We start from the raw sequence: 9440 nt of genomic DNA, 5'->3' as shown, positions 1-9440 counted from the left end.
TGCGGGGTGGTGGGCGGGTTCTCTAGCTCCCGCCTATCCTGTCTTTGGATTGGTGGATTCATCTTATTATTGTAATCTATTTTATTTTTATTCTAGAGTTGTTGACTTCAACCGCCTGTATTCAATGGAGAGAGATGCTAAGCTACTAGCCTCATGGCATGAATATGCATCTGGAGACAACTCCTATAGGGTTTTATTAGAACACACCGTTCTATACAGTCACCTGTTATCAGATGGTCATCATAAGTCCTTTCCAGTTCTACAGTCATTAAGAACTCGAGACACACGTTCTATACAGTCCACTTGAGTCTTCAGAGAGAACCGTCATACAGTCCACCTGTGAGCCATATTACGAGATGAAGAAGTCACTGTGACACTACGATAAATACAGTCCACCTGATAGAGGTTCATTAGCTTCTTTAAAAAAAATAGCTGTGTATGGTTTCAAATCACAAGCTTATGCCTATTTGGGCAGTGCGTGTGGCAATAGGGCCTAGCTGATTTTTAAAAAAATATATTTATTTAACTAGGCAAGTCAGTTAAGAACACATTCTTTTTTTCAATGACGGCCTAGGAACAGTGGGTTAACTGCCTTGTTCAGGGGCAGAAACGACCTTTCATTACAACCTTTCGGTTACTAGTCCAACGCTCTAACCACTGGCTACGCTAGTGGTTAGCGTTATTATTATTATTATTGAGTTGCGGCTGTCATTGAAAAGCAGCTCAAATAGGTGTGAAGAAATGTCTCTTGCGTATAATTAAAATGTTGAGACAAGAAAAAGGGAGGGTTGTGTGGTGAAGATATAGGTGAGTCTCTCTTCAGAATGTCTTCCGCTGGCTTCCACCAATTCTTGCTCCTTCATTGTTTTCATTGTGTGATTGATTGCCCTTAGATTAAGTTTATTATATCAATTCCCTTTACAAATTTCACCAGTAGTAAATGTACCGTCACTTCCTGTCATTTGGTTACATTCATTTCTGTTAATGCATGTATTTATTCTTTTTTTTATTATTATTTATTTTATTTAACCAGGTAGGCCACTTGAGAACAAGTTGTCATTTACAACTGCGACCTGGCCAAGATAAAGCATAGCAGTGCGACAAAACAACAACACAGAGTTACACATAAACAAACCTACAGTCAATAACACAATAGAAAATAGAAAATCTATGTACAGTATGAGCAAATGCAGAAGAGTAGGCCATAGAGGCGAAATAATTACAATTTAGCATTAACACTGGAGTGAGAGATGACGATGTGCAAGTAGAGATGCTGGGGTGCAAAAGAGCAAGAGATAAATAACAGTATGGGGATGAGGTAGTTGGGTGGGCTATTTACAGATTGGCTGTGTACAGGTACAGTGATCGGTAACTGCCCTGACAGCTGATGCTTAAAGTTAGAGAGGGAGATATAAGACTCCAGCTTCAGTGATTTTTGCAATTCGTTCCAGTCATTGGCAGCAGAGAACTGGAAGGAAAGGCGCCAAAGTAAGTGTTGGCTTTGGGGATGACCAGTGAAATATACCTGCTGGAGCGCGTGCTATGGGTGGGTGTTGCTATGGTGACCAGTGAGCTGAGATAAGGCAGGGCTTTACCTAGCAAAGACTTATGGATGACCTGGAGCCAGTGGGTTTGATGACGAATATGTAGTGAGGCCAGCCAACGAGAGCATACAGGTCGCAGTGGGGGTAGTATATTGGGCTTTACCGCTCTCATTTTGTTTGGAGTGCTCCATTCAACTCTTTATCAGACCTTAAAATACATCAAAGAATTCACCACTGGAGAAGGGCTTCCCACGATTTAGTACTGTACAAACACCCTCCAACATGAAGGGCTTCCCCACGATTTAGTACTGTACAACACCCTCCAACATGAAGGGCTTCCCCAGTATAGTACTGTAGAAACACCCTCCAACATGAAGGGCTTCCCAGTATAGTACTGTAGAACACCCTCCAACATGAATGCTTCCCCAGTATAGTACTGTAGAAACACCCTCCAACGTGAAGTGCTTCCCCAGTATAGTACTGTAGAAACACCCTCCAACATGAAGGGCTTCCCCCATTAGTACGTAGAAACACCTCCAACTGAAGGCTTCCCCAGTATAGTACTGTAGAAAACACCCTCCAACATGAAGGGCTTCCCAGTATAGTACTGTAGAAACACCCTCCAACATGAAGGGCTTTCCCCAGTATAGTACTGTAGAAACACCCTCCAACATTGAAGGGCTTCCCCAGTATAGTACTGTAGAAACACCCTCCAACTGAAGGGCTTCCCCAGTATAGTACGTGTAGAAAACCACCCTCAACATGAAGGGCTTCCCCAGTATATTACTGTAGAAACACCCTCCAACATGAAGGGCTTCCCCAGTATAGTACTGTAGAAACACCCTCCAACTGAAGTGCTTCCCCAGTAGTACTGTAGAAACACCCTCCAACATGAAGGGCTTCCCCAGTATATACTGTAGAAACACCCTCCAACGTGAAGGCTTCCCCAGTATAGTACTGTAGAAACACCCTCCAACATGAAGGGCTTCCCCAGTATAGTACTGTAGAAACACCCTCCAACATGAAGGGCTTCCCCAGTATAGTACTGTAGAAACACCCCCAACGTGATGTGCTTCCCCAGTATAGTACTGTAGAAACACCCTCCAACATGAAGGGCTTCCCCAGCACTCCTGATAGTGCCGCCATGCGCTGTAATGTTCAGAATACATTGTGGAAAACTAAAATCTTCGCTCACCATTTTTGCTCCAGGCAGATATACTACATCCATAACTAGCGGTTTCCTCATTAGCAGGGAGGCGTATCTGCAATCAAATTGTGTGTGCTTTGCCCTCGTGCTGCAATTCTATATTGGAGARCAAAAGTCATCTGGCACACTGCTTAGGATTTCAACAACTTGAATAACTTATTTGTAGCCTACAATCATCGATGTTACTACTAATGTGAAAACAAYACAAAATATGACTATTGTTGCTATCTTGACTGTCTTAATTMMCAAATTTAACAGACGTCAATTGTTGTACAACTTCATGGGTATGCTCTGGGCATCACCTTTAACCTCAAATAAACAGTGGATTTCTGCTGTTGTTGGCCTTTAACCATCTGTCTGACTTTGTCGTTCACACAGGAGAGAGATGTGACTATCCTGGGTCCTCTGGGGAGTCTCAACAACATCATGATGTTGAAGAGGCAGAGAAGAGTCTCTCCAGATCAGAACACCTCAAGAAACACCAGCAGAGACCCACAGGGAAGAAATCTAACTGCTGCTCTGACTGTGGGAAAAGATTCAACTCTTTATCAGACCTTAAAATACATCAAAAGAATTCACACTGGAGAGAAACCTTACGTCTGTGATCAATGTGGGAGGAGTTTTACTCAGCTAAGCAGCCGGATAATACACCAGCGGGGACACACAGGAGAGAAATCTTATAGCTGTAATCAATGTGGGAAGAGTTTTACTACATCTAGCTATCTAACTATACACCAGAGAACACACACTGGAAAGAAATCTTATAGCTATGATCAATGTGGGAAGAGTTTTACTCAGCTAAATGTCCTGAAAGAACACCAGCGGGGACACACAGGAGAGAAACCTCTTAGCTGTGATTAATMTGGGAAGAAATACTCTGATAAAATATCTCTGATTTAAACATCAGAAAATACATGGAGTTGTTTCATGATATCAATGAAATAATGTCACAATGTAGAATGTTTTTAATGTTGTGGTAGCAGTATTTGAATGAATGTCAGAATGTAGAGCCCTAAATGTTTGTTAAATTGATTTTAGCCTCAGGGGAAAAATCCAGGCTCTGAATTGAAAGAGTATTATTTATGAGATTTATCAAAAAGTGACTAACAAAAAAAGAGCTGTGTTACACTTACAGTATTGGTGACCCACTTGAATCAAAATGCAACACTTCAAAATGTTTAGGTTTTCAATATATCCCAAACTGTTTCTGCATATTGGTTATTGATTTGGACACGTTAAAACTGTGTTTTGACATTGCGCTATTCCCATTTAGCAAAATGTAATTGAAAAGACGTTGAAAATAAGACGATGTCTGACGTCCAATATATGTTCCAATATATGTTCGGTTGTAGCTGAAAGTGAAAGTTGAAAATATGTATTTTCGGGTAGTTTTTTCAATGACTTATAAACAACTTCATTTCAACGTACTTGCAGCCTATACACATGGACGCAGGAAAATAAATTGGTCTATAATCAATTTTATTAACAATCCTACATCACTCCAGCATTTCTTGACAACATTCAAGTGCTACTTGTCTTTATTCCACTACTGAAGAAGCATGTTTCAAATCACCTACTCATATTTCAAACATTCAGCCTGACATGTRTTATTATTCCATGCCTCACCATTAAGTTAATTGGTGGTGAGCTGGTCCAGGTTATATTTAAGAGTGTCTGGCCCAGTGCTCCAGTTGTCTTGATAGATGTGGAGAGTCAACACCTTTTTGGTTTGCTTCCTGTCTTTAAGTTTGGTGTGGGTTTTTCTTTTGTTTGCCTCTTCTTGGGCAGATTTAGTGGGTCTCATGGTGGGTGTCTTTTATGTCCCAGTTGTTGTTACTAGTCAACTTTCAGTGGACACTGTGAGAGCAAGATTATGTTATAATACTTTTATTGCATCAAATGTTTTATGCAACAGAATAGAGGGTTCTTATAACTATTGTGACTGTGTGTTCTACTGAGGATAGGTCTCTGGGAGATAACACTGARAGGAGATTTACAATGTCTTTTGGGTGATAAAACTTAGACTGCATTCCAGAGCATGAGTTAATGTTTCTGTTCTATATGGTACCAGGGAGAGATGACCCCAGGGCCAGACCCTGGTKTCTACATAAAGAGTACTGTTTTTACAGCAGATACTGTCTGCTGAGAATTATAAGTATCTTTCATACAAATCTTAAACTTGTGACCTGTTCTATACATCTGTTGTTTGTCATGTAGGTTGAAAGGGGTGTATCTTGGCTGTAAAAGACCTTTGTACTTTTGTATCGTGGCTCTCAACGAATCATTTGGGGGTGATTTGTCGACCAGCCATCATTATCGTAGAGCACTCAATTAACTTTATATGTGTACGTTGTATTTACCTGCTCCCTTATTAATAAGTGAATAAAGATTTAGTTTAAGAATAACTCTGACTTGTGTGATAAGTTTGTCTCTCCTCATTTGATATTAAAGAAATGAACCACCACATATGGGGATGTGAATCTTGACTTGGTGACCGCTCCTGACGACCTGGGTAAATGGTGCACGGGGGATCCCTCAAACTTGGAAACTCAGGGAGACCACACTTCGGGAACGGAGCAGATGGACCCACCTTTGATCTGAGAGGCACCGAGCCGAGTGGATACCACATCTCGAACGTAGTTAAAAAAAGAAAAAAAGAAAAAGGTGAGCGAAACAAGTGGAGTTTTTAGAAAAGCCTCGTAGGCTKTGTGTGTATTCCTGTGTGGGGGGGAGGGCACCTAGGAGGTGTAAACAGGGRCGAGGCAGTAGGCTCTGAGTGTGTATTCCTATGTGAGGGGGGCACCTTGGAGGTGTAAACCGGGCCAAAGCAGTAGGCTCTGAGTGTGTATTCCTGTGTGAGGGGGGCACCTTGGAGGTGTAAACAGGGCAGAGGCAGCGATCTGTGTGAGCTGGATGAAAACTAGAATCTGTGTTAACTAGTTAAGACTATTTATGATATAGTATAAGCTATAAGCACCTGTAATTGTTTTAAACCTGTCATTTGTATGAATTATTATAAAAAAATAAAAACAATTGTTTGTTACTTTTACATCTTTTTCGTGGTATCCAATTGGTAGTTACAGTCTTGTCTCATCGCTGCAACTCTCGTACAGACTCGGGAGAGGCGAAGGTCGAGAGCCGTGCGTCCTCCAAAACACAACCCAGCCAAGCTACACTGCTTCTTGACACAATGCCTGCTTAACCCGGAAGCCAYCCGCACCAATGTGTCGGAGGAAACACCATACACCTGGCAACCCTGTCAGCGTGCATTGCGCCCGGCTCGCCACAGGAGTCGCTAGAGCGCGATGGGACAAGAACATCCCTGCCGGCCAAACCCTCCCCTAACCCGGACGATGCTGGGCCAATTGTGTGCCGCCCCATGGGTCTCCCGGTCGCGGCCGGCTGCGACAGAGCCTGGACTCTAACCAGGATCTCTAACTGCACAGCTTGCCTTAGACCACTGTGCCACTCAGGAGAATTCATTTGTTTTTGAACAGGACAATGACCCAACACACCTCCAGGCTGTGTAAGGGCTATTTTACCAAGAAGGAGAGTGACGGAGTGCTGCATCAGATGACCTGGCATAAAGAAAGATGTGGAACTCAGAGCATGCTGCGCCTTGGTCCGTCTCTACACACAGCCGTGACAGTCCTGCTAGCCATTCAAAATGTAACGATTACTTTTGGGTGTCAGGGAAAATGTATGGAGTAAAAAGTACATTATTTTCCTTAGAAATGTAGTGAAGTAAAAGTTGTCAAAACTATAAATAGTAAAGTACAGATACCCCCAAAAATGACTTAAGTAGTACTTTAAAGTATTTTTACTTAAGTACTTTACACCATTGTAGGTGCTTCAATAGTGTCTGACGTTCGGGGGTTGTTGGACATATAAGATGGGGTGCTGGTGAGCTTCTGCCCCCATTTTAGGTCGTRACACAAATATTCCCCCACCCATGTCCAGGGGTCTCAGTGTTATGTCCCTTGACGCCATTATACCAGTCGCAGTGTTCAAATGGTGTATCTGTGAATCACAACTTGAAAGACAATGAGTGACAACATTTCCACATGTTAAGCCATACAACATATAACTGAAGCATACAGTAGTGCAAACGTTTGCTGCTGACATCTCTGTTGACGAGTCTACGATATGTAAAACACTAAACAACAATGGTGTTCATGGGAGGACACCARGGAAGAAGCCACTGCTGTCCAAAATAAAACGTTAGCAAAATATTCTGTAGACAGATGAACTACAGTTGGGTAGTTTGGAAGGAACACACAAAGTATGGTGGAGGGAGCATCGTGGTTTGGGGCTGTTTTGCTGCTTCAGGGCCTGGACAGCTTGCTATCATCGAGGGAAAAATAAATTCCCAAGTTTATCAAGACATTTTGCAGGAGAATGTTAGGCTATCTGTCCTCCAATTGAAGCTCAACAGAAGTTGGGTAATGCAACAGGACAACGACCCAAAACACAATAGTAAATCAACAACAGAATGGCTTCAACAGAAGAAAAAACACCTTCTGGAGTGGCCCAGTCAGAGTCCTGACCTCAACCCGATTGAGATGCTGTGGCATGACCTCAAGAGAGCAGTTCACAGCAGACATCCCAAGAATATTGCTGAACTGAAACAGTTTTGTAAAGAGGAACGATCCAAAATACTACAGAAAATGTTTGGTTGAGGTTATTGCTGCCAAAGGAGGGTCAACCAGTTATTAAATCCAAGGGTTCACATACTTTTTCCACCCTGCACTGRGAATGTTTACACGGTGTTTTCAATAAAGATATGAAAACGTATAATTGTGTGTTATTAGTTTAAGCAGACTTTGTTTGTCTATTGTTGTGACCTAGATGAAGGTTAGATCACATTTTATGACCAATTTATGCAGAAATCCAGMTATTTCCAAAGGGTTCACATACTTTTTCTTGCCACTGTATACTGCATCTTACCCCAGCTGTAGGTCCATTGTGTGGGTGATCGTTTTAAGCCTCAACATCAACCAGCTCTGGTGGCATTGGGGACTTGGGATGCTTGCTCTCAAAGTGCTGTTTGAATGTCTTCAGGTCAGGCATCTGCATCTGTAAGGGTCAGGTAAGGAATGGAGGATATTAACAATCATTGGCTGAGACTACATTTTGGGGTGACAAACAAACAAAGTAATAAGATGCATCAAACTACTACAGATCACACAGGCCAGTACAATGGACTGCACTGAGAGAAACCTAAAGGTAGGCACGTGAAACGTTCAGGTTGCTGCACAGACTATGGAGGCTCTAGTCTAGAGTGCCAGGCATTTGTTCAACTCTCTAAATGGTTAAATGACTCTGACATTCAGGGGTGGTTGGAGAGACTGCTGGTGCTGGTGAGCTTCTGCCCCTATTTTAGGTCGTCACACAAATATTCCACCCATGTCCAGGGGTCTCAGTGTTATGTCCCTTGAAATATATGTACTTTTGGTAATACTTTGTGAGTAGGCAACAAATACAATCATCTTAAATTGACTTGTTGAATTTGTTTGCAATTGTAAATTGTATATTGCGCACGTTTCCCTAATGCGGACAGTTTGTGTTACTACCTTACACAAGCTTGCATTTTCACCCTATAAAACTTAGTGGAATTACACAAAATGTTAACCTCAGATTGGTGATGTTAGTCTAAAAGTTTATAGACATCACGAGGACAAGATTGATTGTTTTAAACAGATCAGTCACGACTTCCGCCGAAGTCGGTTCCTCTCCTTGTTCGGGCTGCGTTCGGCGGTCGATGTCACCGGTCTTCTAGCCATCGGCGATCCACCTTTCATTTTCCATTTGTTTTGTCTTGTTTTCCCACACACCTGGTTTACATTCCCTCATTAATTCACATGTATATAACCCTTTGTTCCCCCCATGTCTGTGTGTGGAATTGTTTGTTGTAAAGTGTATGTGCACTTCAGACTGGTTCTGCTCTCCTGTGCCTGACTTCCCTGCAGCCCGTTACGCACCTCTTACAAGATCAATATCTTAGGTTTTGTTTCATTGATTTTCCCAAGCGCTGGGATGCGCAGAACTTAGAACGCGGAGTTAATGAAATGCCCAGGAAATGGCACAGAAAATTTGGGGCGGTCTCTCCATAAAAGTCAATGGCCACACACCAATACATGGATTTGACAGTCAAACTATTACTTAAATAGATAGCAGTCAAACTGGTTGCTCACTGTTGTTATTCTATTAAGGAGGTCATGATTCGTGTAGGTTAAAAACAAAAAAAAGTGTTGGTCCCTTTTTCGTTTGTAGTTAAACTTGTTTTATACACAGTTTAAAGGATAGTTCATCCCAATTACAAAATTACTTAAGTTGCGTTTACATTTATTTGAAATCCAATGCATCCAAAGTGTACATTAGTCTTTCCTGGTTCATAACATATTTTTTGGTCCCTTTCAGATCACAGCCATGTCAACAGTGGGCGTCAGGCTTGTAAGAGACATGAATTATATTGAGATTCAGTGAAACAGGCTGGAAGGTGAGATTTATCTCTCTTTACTACTCATTGTACTGAATAGATAATCATGAGCTAACATTTACCACCTTATTTGCTGTAACACACAGTATTTTTAGGGAAGCAAGGCATTTGTGTAGGATGTGCATTGTAGAGTATGTTCTTTGGATTCTTTATCATGTATTTCTCATTAAAGAGTCTATTCTAGTCATTA

Source organism: Salvelinus sp. IW2-2015, linkage group LG31 (assembly GCF_002910315.2).
Source record: "Salvelinus sp. IW2-2015 linkage group LG31, ASM291031v2, whole genome shotgun sequence".
Lineage (NCBI taxonomy): Eukaryota > Metazoa > Chordata > Actinopteri > Salmoniformes > Salmonidae > Salvelinus > Salvelinus sp. IW2-2015.
The sequence above is the reverse complement of the archived record's forward strand: the minus strand, read 5'-3'. Positions refer to the sequence as shown.